General features: G+C 29.3%; 1 protein-coding gene across 1 annotated transcript in view; it reads left to right on the top strand.

The window, feature by feature from the left end:
• The first annotated feature begins 15,761 nt into the window (after nt 1–15,761).
• LOC148312855 (monocarboxylate transporter 14-like) overlaps nt 15,762–24,152 on the top strand; it is a 48,497-nt gene continuing 40,106 nt past the window's right edge. The window contains exon 1 of the mRNA XM_088272422.1: nt 15,762–16,168. The gene's annotated coding sequence lies outside the window, so the exon portion shown is untranslated. The remainder of the gene's footprint in view (nt 16,169–24,152) is intronic.

The raw sequence follows: 24,152 nt of genomic DNA, 5'->3' as shown, positions 1-24,152 counted from the left end.
TCTCACTCTCAATATTTCTAACTACTGGTGAAAGAGCATTTCAATCGTCCCCAGAAACTTAGTCACACACATTATGATGCTTTTATTGGAACACCACACTCTTTTGTCCTGACATACATTCCTAGCCTCACACCCATACATTTAGACATAGATACCCTCCGATTACGCAGACACCACAAGATTTTAGGTTCTTATTGATCTGATTGTGCTAAGTCTTTACATTTATATACTAACTAACTAACTAACCATCACGCCGCTTCCCCGCAGGGGTAGGCAGAGAGAATCGAACGCCACACCACTCTGTCTTTACATTTATATACTAACTAACTAACTAACCATCACGCCGCTTCCCCGCAGGGGTAGGCAGAGAGAATCGAACGCCACACCACTCTGTCTTTGCAAACATTACATTTATATATATATATATATATATATATATATATATATATATATATATATATATATATATATATATATATATATATACACACATATATGCGTATTACTTATCTTTTCATTACTGGTAATAAATTAATATGATTTTTTAACAATTATAAGTTGATTTAAAATATATAAATTTCCATATCATTATGACCTTCACAAAAATGATATATTGGAGTGATTTGTTTGAGTATTTGCGATTATATTTATGATTTATATCAACGTACTTACTAGTATCGAGTATATCATATTACATATTATGTATATCATTGTGCTACTGATAATCAAATTTTTATTGTAACTTGGATAATTTTTCGTGAAAAGAATATGACAAGCAGATTTACTTATATAATTAATAATTCGGTATTTCAGACATCAAGTTTGAATCTTTTAGATTTTTTTTTATTTATACAAATTATGTAATATTATAAATCTTTTCTTTCATTTTCCATCATTTTCTACATAAGGTCTTCAAGTTGGTACTGGGTAATATTTAATAAAAATTAGAATGTATGATATATTTAATTTATTTCTTACTCCCCTAGGAATCGAACACGGTACTTCAGTATGGTAGAAAAACGTACAAGCCACTACAGTATGGAGACGGCATTATCTTTATAGATATAATAATATAATACGTATAAGCACCGCCTTCCCAGAAGACCATAAAAGAGATGAAAGGAGGAGTCACTTTTTTGAAAAACAGATCTTCAGACCTAATTTAATAATAAGAGGAAGAAGTAAAAGCGATAGTAAAATTAATTTTTTTACTATCACATCTTGGTTGGAACTGCATTGTATGTACATAGTATAATAAAACAACAGTTAAAATGTAGTTTTTTCCGCATTTATTTTATTTGACCAGTGACTGAGTTTTATCGTAACAGACAACACTCCTAGTTTGATGCCAGTAACGACTAAACCCGGTCACTAGCCAAATAAAATAATAGTGGAAAAAGCTGTTTTATTATGCAGTAGAATGGAATTTTAGTGTATCATAGTAATTATTTCAGAGGTATTGCATCTCGGCAATACTGTGTTGCAATTGCAAAGAGAAAAGAAAAAAGTGTTTACCTTAATAAAAACTTCTTAAGAAATAAGAAAGCGTAGGTGCAGTATTCTTAACCCTCTCGAACGTGTTAAAATAAGCATAAAAACTCTAGTGAAAAATATTTATGTGGGTAAAAATATTTATTTTCATTAATTCATTCAGCAGTCACTTTGTAGTAAAATCTACCCATTTTTAATTTAAGTTTTACTTAGTAAATACCACTATTTATTATCAAAAAGTATGTTAACTAAAACTTAATTTTATATTTTTTTTATTTATATATATAGTTAATAAGACACAAAAGCAAAATATAAATTTTTCCATGGGCATTTTTCGAAGGAATTTCAGAAGGGCCTCATATGAGGTTAATTTGTATTTCAGGGAGCATAATATTGAATTGTAACATTATTATTATGATATTATTTTTTGTCATCTCATCAAAGATGAAGAAGAATATGGAAGTCTAGGCATTTACGGGGCTGACGACCGTCATAGGCTGGTTTAAGTGATCACTTTACACACGTGTAACATTCACCAATTCTACCCATTATTGACAACCACACTACTCAAATTCTTGGAAGTTCTATATATATGAACCAATTTAGAAACCTTGTCCATGAATCACTAGAACTTCACTAGAGACATCTGTTGGTGAGATGTAAAGAAGCTTTTTATTAAGCAGAAACTCTTATATTCGATGTCTCTAGTGAAGTTCTAGTGATTCATGAACAAGGTTTCTAAATTGGTTCATATATATAGAACTTCCAAGAATTTGAGTAGTGTGGCTGTCAATAATGGGTAGAATTGGTGAATGTTACACGTGTGTAAAGTGATCACTTAAACCAGCCTATGACGGTCGTCAGCCCCGTAAATGCCCAGACTTCCATATTCTTCTTCATCTTTGATGAGATGACAAAAAATAATATGAGAATAACTCCTGTAATTGGAGATAATCCAGATTTTGTGAACAAGTATTTGGACACACTCAAAATGTTATTATTATGATGTTAATAAATTATGTGTAAAGGTACAATCAAACAAATGTCTGTATTTTTACATGACAAAACAGTGCAATGAATATGAATTATATTACAATTTATGGAAAAAAAATAATGATAATAGAAATAAATAGATTTTTTAAGCGTGAATGGAAATCTTCAAAACACTCTGAGAGAAATTTTTCTTCGTTTCATCGTTTGCAAACGTAACGAGTTTTCCTCCTGTAGCCGTTTTTTTTACAGAACTTAAAGGCAGAGATTGACCGGAGCATTTCGTCGTAACAAAACATCGTAACATCGCTCGCGGCGAGCATGTTACGTTATGACGTTACGGTATTGCTGACTGACCGCGATCAGTGCTCGCTAGTGGCCTTGTGCTCAGTGTTGCCATATGTCACACCAAAAAATCTGAAAATCTGAATCAATAACCCAAAATCTGTATGAATCTTTGCAACATTGCATTCGTACTGTAGTTAAAATGTCGGACGACGAAGACGTGATTCTTGGTTCTGTGATTTTAATAAATTACTCTTACTCCAAATGAAGAAAAAAATATAAAGTGCTAATCCCCACAAATTCCCCGCAGTTTGAGGAATTTCCCACAGATTGGCAACCCTGTACTAACCTAAAATTGCATACGACTTCGGATGGAGCATTCGAAACGAGCGGCGAGCAGCTCGGCTCGGTGTACTGACTGCCTGAATGCTCGCATCGTAACATGTTACGTTACTACGAAATGCTCCGGCCAGTCTCCGCCTTAAGGTATTTTGATTGGCCAAGCAAATCTTGAAGTAATTTGCTGTAAAAAAAATTGTAAGATAAGTAATTTTTTTAATAATTTGATATTTCTCGGCTATTTTTAAGACTTCATATGAAGGCTTAACGTACGAGAGGATTAAACAGTTATATAGTATGGTACCTTATAAAAATTATTGGTATTGACTCACGCATTATGAAATAAAGTCTTCAATGATTGTGAAATAATTTACAAATCTTTTTGTTTCTTCCAATACAGTAAATATGATTTTTATGAAGTCCGCCTTCACGGATATAGTCTATTATTACCAAAACGATTATAATAATTCATAATACATCGTGCTGAGTCAGTTTTGTTTTTAATTAGGCACCTCTTACTCACCGCCGACTTTCTCTAAATGTATCATTAAGAAAAAAAATATTAAATTTCATTGAACGATATGCCTCATTTAGAAGGTGAAGTTAATTTGACATTTTTTTCGTTTATAGTTTTCATTTAGAAGTTGAACAAAAGTTTTCTTATTTTTTTTACCATCTCATTGAAATTTTTGAAATTAAAAAGGAATTTTACTGAAATAATCACGAACCTTTGGAAAAAAACAGTATTAAAAATTTATTTATTACATGGCAATACTCTATTTATCTTACGTTTATTATTATGTACAATTATACAATTTCGTAATTGTTTTAAACATGAAATCTTAAACTATGTATAAAAAAATGTTTACAGTAAATTCGAAAGATTTTGCAATTTTCTTTTTCATAATTATTTTCATCTGAATTTTTTTTAACGAAGGAAGGAAAGAAAACTATTAGGGATAAAAGGGTATTTGCAGTTTTTTTAAAAATAAAAAATCAATTAATATAAGACATCGCAACACACATGATTTGATTCTCATTAAAATTTCTAAAAAATAAGTTTTAAAATATTATACTACTATATTTTATTTGTAGTTTTCAAAAATGCATTTCAATTAGAGAATTTTACAAACAAAAATGATGTTTTTTTTCATTTTCATTTTGTTCAAATTCAGATGGTATACATAATAATATATTCCTACTACTTCTGCCATCACGCCGTTTCCCCGCAGGGGTAGGCAGAGTGGATGGATCGCAACACTCTTTTATCCTGACATACCCACCAGCATCCTTCACATCCATACATCTAGTCACACATGCCCTCCGATTACTTAGACTTATCGGAGGGAATGTATGACAAGATGTATAATTGTATGATAAATAAAGCCAGGCGTCTGGATTTCTTTATGTGTAGTCGCAAAATATGTACATATGAATATTCAAATTTACTTTAGTGTGTGTATTAATCATATTAAAACAGGACACGGTATTATATAGATGTGTATATTTGAACAAAAACAAATAATTTTGATAACGTTTTATGGCACAGAGGTTATCAATAGGTTACCATTGATTTATTTAGCGATATTCCTATATTCGAGGATATAAATATTTGCGTATTTGCTAAATTTAAACACTGATATCCTTATATATTTATCCAGTGGAGGTACTTTTTATGTACATAGTAATATGAACTATGAACATTTATATTTTAAATCTGTTGACATGTATGTTAGTTTATGAAAGATATTATTGCTTCTTTGATACAAAAAAAAATTGGCTGTTGATTTACCGACTGTAGGAGAAATCACACACACATACACATACACACACTTCTACATGAAAATCCCATTTGAAAATAAATAATGAGAAATTGAAAAAAAGGAGTAAGTATTTATGTCTTTCTTCTTCTTACTCTTATCCGCCCCCAATGGTGCGTAGGGCACTGCATCGTATTGTGGCAGTGTTATCATGGTCGTCACCTACATGACGTCAAGGCACCAGCTTAGAGGAAGAAAAAAACAATTGATATAATATGTGTATTGGTTTTGTTCAAAGTTACTCAGGAATTCAAAGTTGCCCTGATTGATACATAAATAATTATTGAAGAGGCATTATGCTTTGACGTACTAATGTTATAATATTCACATGTCAAATAAAATAAAATAAACGTATTATTTACTACTTTTTTTTCAAAACTTAACGTTAACAAATAATATATAAACCTTCTCCAGATACAACGAGTTAATTTTAAATCAAATATTTTCTGTCACAAAATATTTTCAAGTATGTAATTTAATTTTAGTCTAATATGATATTATTAATATTTGAAGAGCTCATTTGGTGATACGAGGCGCTATCTCTGTCACATTTTGATGACATTAATCTGTGTTTAATTGAGATAACAACTCCAGAGCAACAGTGAATGGTATGCGTATTTGTTTGATTTAGGTAAAAATTATTTATGAGTAGCGAGACAAATAAATAAAATCATTTTTCAACAACAACTGCAGAGCGACAGTGAATAATGTGCGTATTTGTTTGATTTAGGTAAAAATTATTCATGAGGAGCAAGGTAAAAAAGCAAATTTTTTTTTTGTTAAAATAACAAATTTGCTATGTACCAATATCTTAGTGTATTGTAATAAATATCTTATAAAAAACAAAATAAATATTATCTATATATATATATATATATATATATATATATATATATATATATATATATATATATATATATATATATATATATATATATATATATATATATATATATATATATATATATATATATATATATATATATATATATATATATATATATATATATATATATATATATATATATATATATATATATATATATATATATATATATATATATATATATATATATATATATATATATATATATATATATATATATATATATATATATATATATATATATATATATATATATATATATATATATATTTATACATTTATATATACTCGTTTATATAAGAAATTTCGCAGCGAGTATTTTTGCCTAGAATTTTCACTCATGAATTACATGAAATCATAGTAAATTTAAACATAAAGTGTAAATCCACTCACGAGTAAGCATAGGCGTATACGAAACTTAAAAAAGTTGAAGCCTGAGTAGGGTCATGATAAGCGGTGTTGCATAAGCCGAAGCTAGATTTCAGACTCACTTAGACGTTAGGTAATTAAATACATATGAAAATGAATACATATAAAATATTCACAGTGTTTTGTTTGATTTAAACATTTAAAATGTTAAAATTATACGAAACTCGTTGTTGAATAATATATACTCAGTTTATTACAATAAAAATGATGAAATAAATAACAATAAAAAAATAAAATAATTAATAAAACCAAAAAAACAGCCAATGAAAATAAAAATTCTCTTAAATGAAACTCACACTTTATAAGACACGTAGAAAATGACAAAGTTAGTTTTTTTTCATAAAAACATAAATTGAATTCAAATTATATAGTAAATGATAAAATGCAAATATGACATTACGTTATTTGATTCCTTTCTTATTTTATAAAGTAAAAAATAAATAAACGAAGTCAAGGTTTGTCCTTCAATTACATAACGCTATTAAAAAAATAAAATTAGATAGGAAAGGCGCCGTGGAACGGCTCGTGACAAAAAAAATATGTACATAAAATTTACATTATCACAAGTACTTGAATAACAATATTATTACGCACATGACACCTCAACCAAGCGATAAGACAGTAGAAAAAATCATTTGAATGAGATAAACATTTAAATTATTTACGAGAAACTAGAAAAAACGTAAAGTTTATAGCATAATTTTGGAAAATGAAAAAGAAACTTGTCAAACTATTATATAATACACATATCAATATAGGTAAATGTCGTACTTTTTTTTGTAATCAAAATATATGGAAAATTAAAAATCAAAAATGGACATTTTCATATCATAATCCACGTCTGTATAAACACCCTTGAGAGTTTTTTTTACGAAAATAGTGCTATATAAACTATCCAAAATTATTGTTTTTATAATTATCGTAGGTTTTATAATTATAACAAACTTATTTACAATATTCTGAGGGTGTCCAAATACTTGTTCACAAATCTGGATTATCTCCAATAAGGAGTTATTTTTATATTATTTTTTGACATCTCATCAAAGATTAAGAAGAATATGGAAGTCTGGGCATTTACAAGATTTCATCTCACCAATAGCTGTCTCTAGTGGTGTTCTAGTGATTCAAGAACAATGTTTCGAAATTGGATCATATATATGGAACTTCTAAGAATTTGAGAAGTGTGGTTGTCAATAATGGGTAGAATTGGTGAATGTTACACATGTGTTAAGTGATCACTTGAATCAGCCTATGACGGTCTTCAGCCCCCTAAATGCCCAGACTTCCATATTCTTCTACATCTTTGATGAGATGTCAAAAAAATAATAAAAAAACTTATTGTTGTATTTGAATGATAAATGTTACACAATGTGAAAATATCACCAAACAGGTCGTATAAGAATTTATAACATACTCGTAAATAAACTTGTATTGTTTTTTGACATCTCATCAAAGATGAATATCTTTGATGAGATGTCAAAAAATAATATGAAAAATAACTCCTATAATTGGAGATAATCCAAATTTCTGAACAAGTATTTGGACATATTATTTTTTGACATCTCATCAAAGATGAAGAAGAATATGGAAGTCTGGGCATTTACGGGGCTGACGACCGTCATAGGCTGGTTTAAGTGATCACTTTACACACGTGTAACATTCAAACATTTACACGTGTGTAAAGTGATCACTTAAACCAGCCTATGACGGTCGTCAGCCCCGTAAATGCCCAGACTTCCATATTCTTCTTCATCTTTGATGAGATGTCAAAAAATAATATGAAAATAACTCCTGTAATTGGAGATAATCCAGATTTTGTGAACAAGTATTTGGACACACTCAAAATGTTGTAAGTATTTGGACATTCTAAAAAGGTTGTAAATAAACTAACTTGAATGTTATAATTAACCTTTTTGCTCATTCTACATTCTACAAAACACATTTTTCGTTCACATAATTTACTTTTAAATGTCCAAAGTTTGATAAATGAGTTTCTAAAGGAAGATAACCCAATAAAAATTACACTAAAATGGCGGATGTCTAGACATTAAAATTGCCATAAATGATGCGGTAGCATTTATTTAATAAAGAGGAAATTGGTTGATAGTTGTTAAAATTAGGGCGAGAGAAAGCTGCGCTTTTTTTACACCAGTCTGAAATTTAGTCAGCTGCATTCGGCTCTAGCTATTTTAGGGCACGTACCCTATTTTAGGGCTGTGATTCCTATTACCGTCATAATATTCTAAGTATGACAGTAATAAATTTTCTTAAATAGAATAATAGTAAACTTACTGAAAATTTGAACACCAAAAAGATATAAGTACATGTGTATCAGACGTTTAAAAATATTTAAATTAGATAAAGAAAGGTTACTTCGGGTACTTCTATAAGTAACTTAAGTTACGTTCATTATTGTAAAACAAACCAAATAAAAAAAAACTTTTTTAAGACTGTACGGTATTTCAAATGATGATATCTCTAGATACTAAGTACTTTTGCTATATTTTCTAATATTGAAAACAAAGAAAATTATTCAAAATTTTATAGCGATCAATTGTGTTCAACTAGTAAATCGATGTCTTAGTTTTTTTAGTTGAAGCTGTTTGAGCAATTAGAAACAAAAATATTTTTTCAGATTATCCTTTGTGAGTTTAAAATGTAAGCATTTTATTAAACAAAATGTAATTAAGATTAGAATTTCTACATTCTTTTGTTATTTGTTGTTAATTTTCTTTGTATGAAACGATCTATGGTACATTGCTGGTGTTTCACTGCTTTCTAGATTGAACTTCATACGGGTAGGTACTACACATATTTACGTTTTGAACATTAAACATTTTATGAACATACCAAAATTACCAAATTTCAAACCAATCTCACCTCCATTTTGGACCATTCTTTCCTCAGCCATTCACAAACCACGTGGTTGTTATTACATCAGAAACTTGATCTTATAAAGAGGTTTAATAACGTACTTCTGTTCGTTCAGAAGCGTTGCAGACGAAAGTGCATCTCCTTGTGGTTGATTTATGGCTCATGTAAATATACGCCCATTATGAATATGGCTCTTTATAAATTATCCAAAAGTTATTATAAAAAATTAAAGGGTCGGTCATAGGGTTCTTTACCTAAGTCTAGATTTGAGATGTGCAATAGTAAATGTGTTATTACCGTGGCGGCTAGAGCCCACGTGTAAAGCACGTTGTAATTACATGGTACATATTATCCACTATTATATTCTATTTCCATTGAGAAAATCAGCTACACCAGAGATCACCAACGAATCAAGAATTTACAATGATAGAATTTGTAACTTTTATTGACGAGATTAAAAAAAAGGGTTTATATGAAAGTAGAAAATGTATTAATCTAATTCACTTTTTTTGACCCCTACCTGATGAAAAAGATACCACATCGAATCAAGAGGTTGTGAACTTAATCTTGAATGATATTATATGAATTTCATTAATTGATTCGGCAATCACTTTGTTGTAATATCTATCAATTTTTAATTTTAGTTTTACTTGGTAAATACCACTATTTCTTAAAATCTATTGTGGTAAGTATTTCAATGCATTCTGCGTCATCTTACAGTGTTTAAAAATGATGCGGAATGCATAAAAACACGTGTCACAATAGATTTTAAGAAAGAAGGTATTATCCAAGTAAAATTTAAATAAAAAATATATTATGTAAACAAGGGATAATTGAAAAGATAAAGAAGAGTTCTTTTAGGTGGTATGGACATGTGAAGCGAGTCGATAACGAGAGAATTATTAAAGAAGAAGTATACGTGGCATTTGTGAGCGGGAAAACAGAACGAGGACCGCCAAAAAAGGCTTGGCACGATCAGATCAATCAGAACCAAAAATCTGGTGGTGTCAAAAGTTCTCGTAATCGGAGGGCATGTATGACTAGATGTATGGACGTAAAGAAAGCTAGGTGTGTGTCAGTATCAGTGTCTATCTCTGCAGTGAAATAGTATGATGGTAGTAGCAGTAGTAAAAAATAAAAACATACTTTTTAACAACCGTAGGTTGATGATCCCTTATTTTAGGGGTGTTCTACGCTAAGTCGTTGTTGAGGGTGACAAGGAAAGGTAAGCTGAGCACGTAGAACTCTGATTCCAAGATCGGCTACCTGGGAGCTTTTGTTATTAGATCACAAAAGCTCATAGCGCCACAGCGCCACAGTGAAAAGATACCGTTGTAAAATCTGAGAAACGAATTCTATTGACCTTAAGCGCCAATCAGATATGTATTAGTTACCAATCATTTCTACAATAATGTTATTTGAAATATAAATATGTTTTTATTTATAGATTTGGCGTTTAATTTGTACAAACTCAATTTTAATTTATATTAAATTTATGTTTAAAAAAACACATTAAAATAAACTTTGTGATAATTTTGTCGCCTTGTTATGGCATTTTTAAACGCTTCAAAATGCTATAACTAGTCGAAACAATTGTCACAAAATTAATTTTTAGGTGTTTTTTAACAATAAAATACAACTTAGTAGACTCAAAAAATCCGTGTTTGATTTTTACATTTAATATATCCATGTAAATGTAAGTAGTGTTAAAAATAACATTTTGATATTATTAGAATAAATTTATTAGTAACCTTTCAAAAAAAGCCTTTCCTTCCCTTCTAATTTTGAAAAGGAATTTTAATATTGTGATATTAACGTGGTTTCATAATTGTACTAGCTTGAGTAAATTTAAGGCTACTAAAGTATACAAGTCCCATGAGGTAAAATTAATGATTAAAAAAAAGTATAATTTAGAGTGATGACAAGTACATAGTCTAAAGACACATGGTATGAACAGCGGCCTCTTACTCACCCATATTAATCTGTGAACATTTTCTGTGGGTCAGTGTTTCTTTAACTATTGCAGACTTTCACCAAAAGACAGAACTCAATACTCACGCCAGGTAATGAAAGTAAACAAAATTTGAAAATTCTTAAATATTTAGAATAATTTCAACAAATGATTTGGTGGTCACTTTTTAGTCATATTTATCAACGTTTAAATTAAATTTCATTTCAAATTAATGTTTTACTTAGTAAATACCATTATTTCTTGAAATCTACCGTGACAGTAGATTTTAAGAAATAGTGGTTTTTAATAAGTAAAACATTAATCAAAATGGATAGATTTTACCACAATGTGACTGCCGAATTAATTAATAAAATTCACTTGCTAAATACCACTATTTCTTTAAATATATTGTTACACGTTTGATAATAATTTAATTTAAATAGCCGATACATTAATAAAAATGTAAAAACTAAGCTGAAAAGTATCATTTATATAAATAAAAATAAAAAAGTGCTGTGTATTCTAGACGAATCGGTTGATATACGTCTCACGATTCCATCTGCTGCAAAGACTGCTACCATAGAACCGTTGATCCATACAAAGTGATCTTACCAGGTCACAAACAGCACACTAAATTTGGCGAGTGTGCCTTTGCTGTTCTGGACCGTGGCGTAGAATGATTTTCCACCAGTAGTTAGAAATAGTGAGAGTGAGATGATCTTTAGAATAAAACTAAAAATGCATTTGTTTACTAAATCATTTCCACTATCTTCTTTTCCCCAATTAATACACAATGAAGCACCCTTGTTGAAGTATTTTACGAAATTGGGGCTGTATAAATTATCCCAATTTATTATTATTATTATTATTACTAGTAGTTTAACGCTGCGTGTTTAAAGTACTGAGCTCTATATATCGAGTTGCAATCATAAAACAAACACAGATTGAGAAGCGCTCAGGTAAATGATCTGCATCGTAAACCGGAAAATCAATTAAAATTATTGCACGCTAATCTATGGAAAAAACTCACTTTATCGGACCTTGACTTATTTATCCATTTAAAGTCGTTCAAAACACAAAATACATGTATCGGTAAAAACGTGGTTTTTAGTTTTTGAGATTTATTCGTACGAAGAAAATTATCATCGCAATTTTTTTTTTTAATCCTATACTAAATATGCGATATAAGTGATATAATCATGTAAAATATTCGCCCCTTATTAAAATTACAAAAATGGAAATATTCGGGTTTTTTTGAAGGAGAGTAAATACCACATTCATTAATTCATTTATACTTTCCTTACACTAATATTAAAATATTAATTAACCTTCACAAATATACATAAATATAAGTATATAATACAAATGTTTAACATTTAAACGTATTGTGATTTTTTGCTTAAAAGTAACATAATTATTGACCATTCATATTGGGCCATTTTTGAAAAATACCACAGCTACAATTGAAACTGTTTAAAAAAATCATAATTAATTTCGGGGGGAAAATATGGAAAATATTTAATGAATAATTAAATCTGCTTTTATTTTTATGTCGACTCTCTCTCTTACAATTTCAAACAGCTGATGGGAGAAGGCTTCATGCTATCAGGCCTGCAACAGCAAAGGCACGCACTTAAATTGCCTTAGTTGCTAGCTGTTAAGATGATAGTTGCTGCGGCGGAATGCATTTAAAAAATATTTTTCGATATTTGATACTTTATTTAATTCATTCTTCATTCAAACCCTTATCCGCATGAACTGCATCATATAAGCGCAGTGTTATCTTGATCGTTAACACATTAATGAAATATTCACTAAGCATAGAAAACATGGTCAGCATTCGGTATACTTCTAGCTATGTTACAAGCGTAAGTCTGTCGTAATAATATAAGTATTAAATAAAGAAAGAAAAACGATAATTTATATGTTGACCCAGGTGGCAATCGAACTCGGAACATTGTCCGTAGTAGTTAAACACGCTACTCTATCACTAAGTTATTTTTCTGAAAAAAATGTCGTCTTATTGTGTATGTATTATTAGTACACATATGAATGTACTCGTATGTTGATAGGTACATTCAGTAAATCTTCGAACTAACCTATGGACCTTTATTTAAAACATAGTAGGTGTAAAGTATACCGTTCTTTTCAGTTTTTTACACCTGTATTTCATCAGATTGTAATATGATGAAATAGGTTAATATTCTAACAATATATCCGTTATATTATATTAATATTTAACAAACATCAATAAGGGGGGCGAATTTAAACGGATATCCATATCTCGATAACCGATAACTTTACTGAAGTGAAATGTTAGAATATATAAATAATAAAACCCTTATCCGCACCCCAATGGTGCATAGGGCACTGCGTCATATAAACGCAGTGTTATCTGGATCGTTTACACATGAAGGAAAGGTGATCAGCCCTCCGCTTCAGGTACCAGTACAGGGTAATATTGAATAAATATGACAGTGAAAAAATCACTTATATTTATTTTACCCCCCTTGGGAATCGAACCCGGCGGAACCTCCAGAACGGTAGCCGAGCGAGCTGACCATTACACTATGGAGGCGGACAAAAATAGAATATATATATGTAGAATATATAGTAGATTTAAAAAATAAATAAATACGTATTTTATATCTTTTAGAGAATATAATTGGTGAGAGGGGAGGAAAAAATGTTAAGATGTGAAAATTGGTATTCAGACACACATATACATATAATCGCAAATACCAGGCAATCGCCATGGATCTTACTCGAAAGACATCTAGAGGAAGATCAAAAAATTCATGGATACTACAGAAAGATAACATGATTCGAAGGCGTGACCTAGGTGACGTTGTATATAATAAAAGGACCTACAACCTGAGGACGAGAAGAGCTGACTCTTAATGTTTACAAAGAAGATAAATTAGGAAAAAGCAAGGAAGAAGAAGACGCATTTAAATACAATATGTTTATTACAGATATGGGATGAAAATTAAATTGAAATTGAACCAAAAAAGGTGTTTTAGGATTGTTTTTTAAATTTCGCAAGGAAGACAAAAATGGAGACGAATTTAAGAAGTTCCATATGTCAATACTTGATTATTTTACGATTATGACTTTTAAAAAAAATGTAAATAGTATATATCGCTCACTCCTTTCAAGAACGTCATAAATCAAAAATCGACAATTTTCAGTTATGCATGTTTTCGGAATTGCCAAGAAAATGTACAATATCCCAGCAAAAGGGGCATATTTTTAACTTAATATTTACCCGCTACAGGGCAGAAAATATTGTTTTTGAATTTTGAAGAAAAGGTATTCTTCTATTAATTTTTTAAATAAACTAGTTATTTTTCAAATGGAGAAAAAACCTTCATGTTTTACCGAAAAAGATCTGTTACACAGTAAAAAGTTCAATAAGTGGCTTGATATTTATTTTTAATACATTGTATTATATTTTTAAACATTCAAAATGTTCTCCTGAAAAATCAAGTTTTTTGATTTATGACGTTCTTGAAAGGAGTGAGCGATATATATTAAAAACATATTTTATATTACATATTTGTAATGAAAGTAAGCTTTTAAATCAGTGCTAAATTCCTTATCAATTCTGGGCGTGATCGTCGCCAAAAATAATGATTATGATTGTGAGTACCTATATGATTATGTAAACACATTTTATTCGTAAAAAATAATGTGGTTTGTTTGCTGAGTTCAAAAATAAGACATAATTATAAAATATGGATATAAAAATGGTAAAATTTCTAACCATATAAACTGCTGAACAATTATTAACAATACATTATAGATATCTTAAAATCGAAGGGGCTTTAATGGTCCAGTAATTCACATATCTTAAGACGTGTAATTGGTTGATTTAAGTAATTACTTTATACATCGTGTAAAATTCACATTTCTTTAGAATTTATATCCATTTAACATGAAATATTGAAAAACTATTTAATTTATTTTCAATTATTGGTATACTGGTGAATGTAACACAGTGCATAAAGCGTACACTTTAACCAACCGATGACAAGTCATAATTCTGTATTAACATATTTTTTCTAACATTAATTATCCTTGGGTTCTGTTGAAACATCTAAAAAATAAAAATTTTCTTCTAACCCTTATCCGCATCCAATGGTGCATTGGGCACTCCATAATATTGACGCAATGTTATCTTCATCGTTACCTTTATGAACGCAAGGCGATCAGTTTCCAGTCCAGGGTAATATTAAATAAATGAGTGAAAAACCACTTATAATTACTTCGAACCCCTGGGCGGGTGTGGGCCTTTAGCAAGGTAGCTTTAACCATTACACTACGAAGGCGGACAAAACAAATAATATACTATGATTTTTAATCACAATATTTCAGGGGTGGGAAAAAATCAATATTTTGGGTGTAAAGATTTTAACACTAAAAATCTTTAAATAAAAATCTGGCTAATTTTCAGTTATTGTTGCGTCTTACATTCTTATTCTTAATATAAAAACGGAACTTATAATTTCAAAATACGAATATTTGTCTATTGATTTGAACATCTTTAAATCAATGTCAAATTTGGTAGATATTCTTTAAAATAAGAATATGACTGAAATTTTAAATATCGAACACAGCAAATGCCGTATTTCGTAGTTATCTTGCCGTATCACACTGTGGACTATCACTGCGAGTCGCCGGTTGAATTTCAGTTAGTGTATCTCCAACCATCGGCCCGCATGGTAGTGCCTGGCCGCATGTGGAATGAAGTACCGCACTGAATAAATATAAAATTGCCATTACAAAACATATGTAGCGCATAAACACCTTCACTCAACCGCACATTTCCAGACAAAATACTCATAAATAAACATTGATCGTTCCAATTCCAACGGAAATTGGTACGGCGCGAAATATTTGAAAAATCACAAAAAATTCAAATGAATAACAGTTGAAGTGTTCTTTTGATTTTTCCCGCTTTTTTGGTGCGTGTCAGTTGAAAGTTTGTGAAAAGTGTTTTTTTTAAAAAAATATTTTTACATCTGTTATTTTTAAAAATATAAAATAAAAAGTGGACGAAGAAAGGCATATCTTGTATTGGATTATCTGACGCAATTTTAGGTGAGGATGAATATATATTTTCTTTAAAAAAATCTAAGTACATAGAAAAAAATTTGTGATAGACTTTTGTCACTTATTTTTATATGTATCATATATATTATGGCAAAATAAAATATTTTGAGTAATAATACGAAAACTGTTAAGCCTTTTCCATTTTTATTTTATTCGATCAATGACCGGGTTTCGTCATTACCGACGTTATCTGATTGGTGGTGTCGATAACTACGAAACCAGATAACTGGTCAAATAAAATAAAAGTGGAATTTTTTAAAACAATAGTTGATGTTTTATTATGTAAATACCTTTTTCTTTTAGCTTCAGTACTTATTTCATACTTTTTATTTATTCAGTATTTAATTTTTATTTTACAATTATTGAAAGTTTGAAGATATTTAAACTTTATTTGTTGTTGCATAGTTTCACATTTAAAAAAATACACTAAAAAGTCGTATATAAAGTACCGTATTGAATTACAAAAGTGTTATCTTGATCGTTAATTTAATGATGATAAAAATGTCAGCTTTACATCACACTTGTCAGTCAATCCATCACGATAATTTACGCGAATGAGCATAAAATACTCACTTCAGCAGAGGTAAATTTTGAATTGTATTATATTACATTCTTAAGAAATATTTTTATTATTATTTTACTTTAATGACACTAATTCATTGATTCCAAGCAATTTTTCTAACTAGTTCTTTTTACATCTCATCAAAGATGAAGAAGAAAGAAGTCTGGGTATTTACAGGGCTTATGACCTGACATAGGCTGGTTAATTGATCAATTTACACACGTGCAACATTCACCATTATACCCATGAATGAAAACAACACTACTAAAATGTTTGGAGTGTCAAAATATATGATCAGTATAGTGACAGAGTACATATGAGTTCACAACAGCCATCTATATTGGATTGAGAAAACTTTAATAAAGCAGAGATCCTTTCATTTGGATGTATGCAAGATTCGAACCCCAGATTAATTTTACATACTGGGAAACGGCTGAAAACATGTTTTTATTTAATTTTTTACAGCTCATAATTTGACCAGTTATTTACATTTACAACATTTTGAGTGTGTCCAAATACTTGTTCACAAATCTGGATTTTCTCCACTTTTCTTACTAGTTCATTGGGAAAGGGTATTGAAATAAAGATAAAGTGGAGAGGCGTGTTACCTCTCCGGCGGTCAGCAGCTGATTGAATTCTCTGTTTGCGAGTAAGCCCTTAACTTGTTGGATTATAATCTATTATTGATTCAAATCTAACGATTAATAATATTTTTTAACTGAATTCCCCAAAGATGGTAAATCTGTTTATTTTTCATATAAAAAGATAAACGGACATGAGTGAGATACTTATACGAGTATGTGATATCAAATTTTTACTGCCTAAATGTTACGTATGAAATCAAAGTTCAACATGCATTAAAAAAACTTACATAGACGTTTTATACTAATGTATATTTTCACTTTTTTGTGATATACGATGTACTCGTACGTACTTTATTTGCTGAATAAATACAAATAAACACACAAACTTAAAAAAAAACTTAGATAAAAACGTAAAGAGTTTCACATACATTAAATAAACTTAACATGTGGCAGCACTAAAGTTTGAATCAAATATCTGAAACGTTTTCATAATTTTAAAATATACATACATATATATATATATATATATATATATATATATATATATATATATATATATATATATATATATATATATATATATATATATATATATATATATATATATATATATGTATATATATATATATATATATATATATAATTGGAGATAAATCAGATTTGTGAACAAGTATTTGGACACACTTAAAATGGTGAAATATATGTGTAGAACTTTCGAAATTCGAGTAAAACGGATGTCAACCATGAATGAATAATGTGGCGAATGTTGTAAAGTGATCACTTAAACGAGCCAATGACATGTTGTAAGACTTGTGAATATTCAGACCTCTATATTTCTATTTCGATAACTTATTCATGTATATATAAAATATATACAGAAACTCAATATGTAGATAGATATATGGTACAAGTATGGGTGATTTTCATTTACGTCGTGATTTAAGCTTTATATTTATCAATAACTTTAAATATTTTTTTTATATTCTGTTTTTAGTAGTTTTTAGGAGTAGTGAGGTATCTCTTATATTATACATATTATACATATTTATAAAATCCTACATCAAATGTTTTGTTGTTCGCGAAATGTATCCAGATTCGCATGATGCCGGTAGACTGACATCTATGTAAAAGAAGAAATTGTATTAAAATATGTCAACTTGTGTTATTTACCTTTGTTTCAAACAATGAGATGAAGTGTGCAAGCCACAAGGTTCACATGGTGTATACATTATATGACAAACGAAAAAAATGCATAAAAATGATTAAAAAATAAGAGTTTTTTACAAAAAAATTAAGTGAAACTAAAGATATTTGAACAATAAAGATACATAAATATATTTATGCTTAATTTCAATATAATTTCTGGTTATTTATAGTCTATAAAAAAGTATTTCGTATTGAATGTTTTTTTTTCAAACAATGCTGACTACAATGAATAGTTAGTCCCTTCGTACAAAAATGGTAGGCAAAGGTTTAAACATGCACTAGTTATCCCTTGTTTTAATGGAGTTTCACTATATGATTTTTCTACATTTTGCTTAAAATAATACACATACAAAATTATCAATTTCTTCTTTAGCAACGTTGAGATCCAATAATATACCTTATTAAAACTTTGTATTCAGTATAACATTGTATTGAATAAATATTTAATTTGCATAAAAGTCTTAATCAATTCATGTAGTTTACCTATCACTAACAAACGAATCACTTTACATATCAAATAGAGGTAAAAGGTTTGTTTACTGTGACCTGTTGCTCTAATTTCTGTATTGCCTAGACCTGGGTGTACCTATTTACATCCAAGAATAGACACCTGTTGTACCTGTCGTACCTCCCAGCTTTACAGGTCCGGTTCTAGGTGTTTTACTAGTACACTTGTCGCAATGAAAAAGCTTATTTTATCGTCTCAAAGTACCGTACTACACAAAGGGGGTTATCCAATTAGTTTTTATTTTCCCGCTAGAGTATGGAGAATTATTAAAGATTCTTGAAAAAATTTCCACTGTAACTATCGTATGCATTTACAGAGAAAAGTAAAATATCTTGAGAAACCGTAATAGCTTATTTTACTACCGAAATTTGTGATAAATACGAAAAAATCGTAGGTACTGAAACTGTCATTTACTAAAAGATGTTTTAAAAATAAAAGAAAATATTATTTTGAATTATTTTATTCTTATTAAAAATAAATATATTCACAATTGATATTTTTCCGTAAGTCTATATTTCTATGATTAATTAAGTATTATTACCTTAGCATATGAATAAGGTCAGTGGTTGGAATATTCAGCGGGTATATGTGAGGAGATGTATTTTATTTATTTATTTATTTATTTTCATAATACATAGATACATTCAATATACATATTCATTTCATATACACATTTATTATACGTATTACGGCTCTTTAGGCATGGCCTGTGTTGAGCCGAATACTAACATGGTAATACAAAGTTTATATTTTTTTTTTATGTATGAATGTGTAAGAGGCGAATAATGTGTGGTGTGGCGTACTATTCTCTCTGCCTGTTCCTGTGGAGAAACGGCGTGATGGTTAGTTTTAAAATATTGATTTTATTGAAAAAAAATAGAGAGTTATTGTTAGTCGCTAATATGTTTTATCGTTTTCAAAGAAAATTCAAATGATTTTTTATACATTTATAATAACATTATTAGAAAAGTAAAAATAAGCTTAAAATATGAAATCGATAAAAAATTTTGATTTACAATTTTTCGTGGGATCAACAACGAGCCATTCTAATTCTATTTACAAAAAATTCAAATATGTAAATTTCCTAGTAGGTATCTTACTCGCAAATTAAACCGGAATTGTCACTTTTTTGACCTTGCCATTGATGTAGGCGCCATCGGCATTGGTTGACAGCGTCACCAAATCCTAAATCATTTGCATCGGAATTTATTTAACCTTTTCTTACCCTAATTAATTTAAAAAAAACTAAAATACTTGCTTGAAAATCGTCGTTGGCAGTGTTAAAGCCATTATCTCAAGAAAAGCTAATTTTACACAAGATAAAAAACTTATTTTAATCCATGCAGATTTAGCTGTTTTTAAAATAGCCCCTTTGGCAATATTGATTTACAGTGGAACCTCTCATAATGAGTTAAAAAAATGTGAAAAAGATGCTCCTTAACGAGCGACATTCTCCATGGCGAATTACAGAGAAAAGCCAGTCCCTTTTTTACGACATTCACTTGTGAGCCGGAACTTCCGTGCCAGTCAAAACGAAAAATGTTTCGCTTTACGAGTAAGGCTCTGGAACGAATTATGCTCGTTATGAGAGGTTCCTATATAAACATCGCTTTCTCTTTATTTTGGTTACTATAAAATTATATATTTATGAACTGATAATGGTATTCAAGTTGTTATTTTACATGGTTTACATCTCAAGTGTTTTTTGACAATATAAAATATTTATGTATTTAAAAAAAAATACACACACACATATATATATATATATATATATATATATATATATATATATATATATATATATATATATATATATATATATATATATATATATATATATTTATATATATACATATATATATATATATATATATATATATATATATATATATATATATATATATATATATATATATATATATATATATATATATTTAGCAGTCACCTTGTGAAAAGGCATGCTTTGTATAAATACATACATCCACAATGAATATCGTATTTAAAAATTATTCTCATTTAAAAAATGCGTAATATCGATTTATCATCAATGAACAGAAAATGTAAAAAAATTATGATTCTGTTATATTATATTTAAGTGGATGTGCAAACACTGCCTTAATAATGACACATATTTTATTTATTTATATTTGTTTTACAATGGAGTTATAATCTTTAATAATCATCTTTTGTGTAAGTCTTACTTCGAAAACTCGAAGAACTTCGAAAAATTTCTCGTCCCTCTGAAATGGCACTGGATGAGAAAGAGTTAAAAAACTTAATACAAGTAACATGTGCTTAGAACAAAAAGGCAATGACCACATTTTTAATTGCACCACATTTTTTCTCAGTGACGCATCAAATTGTTTTATTAAATATCAAGTTGGTTTACTAAAAAAAGGGCGTATTAATAAATTAATACTTATGCCGAGGAACGACAGAATATTGGTTAACTGAAGAGTGAAGCGCATTGAATTTACATACGTTTAGCAGAAGTAATTTAAGAAGAGATCGACACGTCAAAGAAAGTGTTGTTGAAAGATTGCAGCCTGGATAATTAGAATAACGACAAAGAATGACGATAAATCATTTAATATGATATGACATTTAAAAATACTTTGGTTTTTAAAGATTTGATTTCAATCTGTTCTTAAATCAAACCATACTAGAAATGTTAACTAACAACAAAAAAATACGCTAAATTTCTCTTTAAAACCAAAACTAAGTGGTATTTTTGACTAAGTTTATTAAATCGTAAAATAAGTAAATTGTAAAATCCTATTTTGGCTTACATATCGCTCACTCCTTTCAAGAACGTCATAAATAAAAAATCGTGAATTTTGAGTTGGGCATGTTTTCAGAATGCCCAGAAAATGTACTATTGTATATCCCAGCAAAAGAGGCATATTTTAAACTTAATATTTACCCGCTACAGGGCAGAAAGTGTTATTTTTGCATTTTGAAGAAAAGGTATTGTTTAATTATTTTTTTAAATATACTAAATATTTTTCAAATTGAGAAAAAACCTTCACGTTTTAACTTAAAAGATCCGTTGCACAGTAAAAAGTTCAATAAGTGGCTTGATATTTATTTTTAATAGATTGTGTTATATTTTTAAACTTTAAAAACGTTCTACTGAAAAATCAAGTTATTTGATTTATGACGTTCTTGAAAGGAGTGAGCGATATGAGTAACCCTTATCAGAATCGAGAATGAAATATTGAATGTTACACAAAGAAAGTAACAATGCCACAAATTGAGTTTACTGAATAAAAAAACTGCGATTTTAATGGACCGTTTTGTAATGACGTAAAATTAATAACAATTATTTTTTTCAACAAATCTCCAGAAACATACATCTTAAAAATTAATTAAAGCTTGAGTCTAGATTATCATATATCATTTATTTCTTTAATACTTTTTCTCCATTGCATATTTTTCAATAATAATAGTACTGGGAACATTTGGAAACATATGTAAATGTAAAAAAATTGATGCATTGTATTTGAATACAAAAAAATATCGGTACACTAAAATAGGATGCAGATAATAATCGGTAAAAAGTCTAGATTATTCTCATTTATTCACTGGATTGATTGTAGACTTAAGGACATAAAAGTAAATATAATAGAAAAAACCAAATATAAGACTGTTATAAACCACTTTTTAAAATGGTTCAAAATTGATTTGATAACAATCTATCAAATTAAATATCTGACATAATAAGGTACTTACTTTAAAGGTCGCCTACTTCTGATAACTATAATAGTTTCGGTCACCTTGATCGTTAATATTTTTGCCAAAAGCCAAACAAAAACCTCTCTCTTCGAACGCAAAAATGGAGTTTCTTCTTTGTGCATAGATTAGCATTTTGATTGAGTCGCATTCAGAATTTTATTTGCGAAATATTCCACAATGGAAAAAACCCACTGCCAACATTCATAGCAGAGTGAAACCACCGATTAATATATTTGGCAATTTTATAACGAGCAGTTAGTTGTAATAAAAAGTGAAATATATTCGCGCACCTACCATATGTGTGTATAGGGTATAAGTAGATAGAGCCTTTGTTTGGATCAAAGATTGCGAATACCAATCAGTATTGATCCTATAAGCTATATTTGAAGCATTAAATTCATGATTTTCTTTGTTTTTTCCTTTTATACACACAAAGCGAGTACTTATGTTCCTTTATTGATATGTACAAATATATTGTTTATGCCAATAAACATATGTGACAAAGTACCTATCATTTATCGTTGTATCGCCTGGTTAGTGTCAAAATGATACGTTTTCTTTGTCTTTTCTTTGTCTCCTTTTGTCGTCAAATAGTGCATAGGGCACCGCTTCGGATCAGCGCGGTATTAACTTGATCGTCGATTACAGTGATCAGTTCGGCATCCATATTTTTGGGTTAAGGATGGAATATATTTCATGGAATATAGATAAATATTAGGTAGGTAAAACAAAATGGCGGTAATGCCAAGTGCACTCGGGGCTGCATACTCTTACTAACATCTTCTTCTTCTAACCCTTATCCGCACCTAATGGTGCATAGGGAACTGCATTGTATTGACGCAGTGTTATCTTGATCGTTACTTACATGAAGGCAAGACGATCACTCCTGAGCTTCAGGGACCAGTCCAGGGTAATATTAAATAAATATTAGAGTGTAAAATCACTAATATTTATTTTCACTCCCCCCTGGGAATCGAACCGGGGACCTCCAGCACGGAAGCTAAACACGCTAACCATTGCACTACGGAGACGGACATACTAACTAACTTGGATACTGCTAATTCGTACGGGTCTATCATGATCTTTCTAGGATCGACATATTTTGTTTTATCGAAAGATACATTAGGTACTATCGATATTTTGGTGGTCGAAAAAAATCGATCTTAGAAAAAAATATCATCAGTACAAGAATCGAAAGTTAAAAATAAAATTGCCCTCAAATGACTTTTTCCTGCCTAAAGTTAAACATATAAATCTAGCAACTCATTGACGGTAAAGATGGTAGCCTCATTTGTATAACAACTGGCGAAGAATGGACGGATATTGCAATCAATAGCGTTATTTGGAAAGTTTTAAGGAGGCAATGACTTCCGAGAA

Source organism: Brachycentrus maculatus, unplaced genomic scaffold (assembly GCF_059751285.1).
Source record: "Brachycentrus maculatus isolate JH-2025_06_01 unplaced genomic scaffold, ASM5975128v1 h1tg000031l, whole genome shotgun sequence".
Taxonomy (NCBI): Eukaryota; Metazoa; Arthropoda; class Insecta; order Trichoptera; family Brachycentridae; genus Brachycentrus; species Brachycentrus maculatus.
The sequence above is the reverse complement of the archived record's forward strand: the minus strand, read 5'-3'. Positions and strand labels throughout refer to the sequence as shown.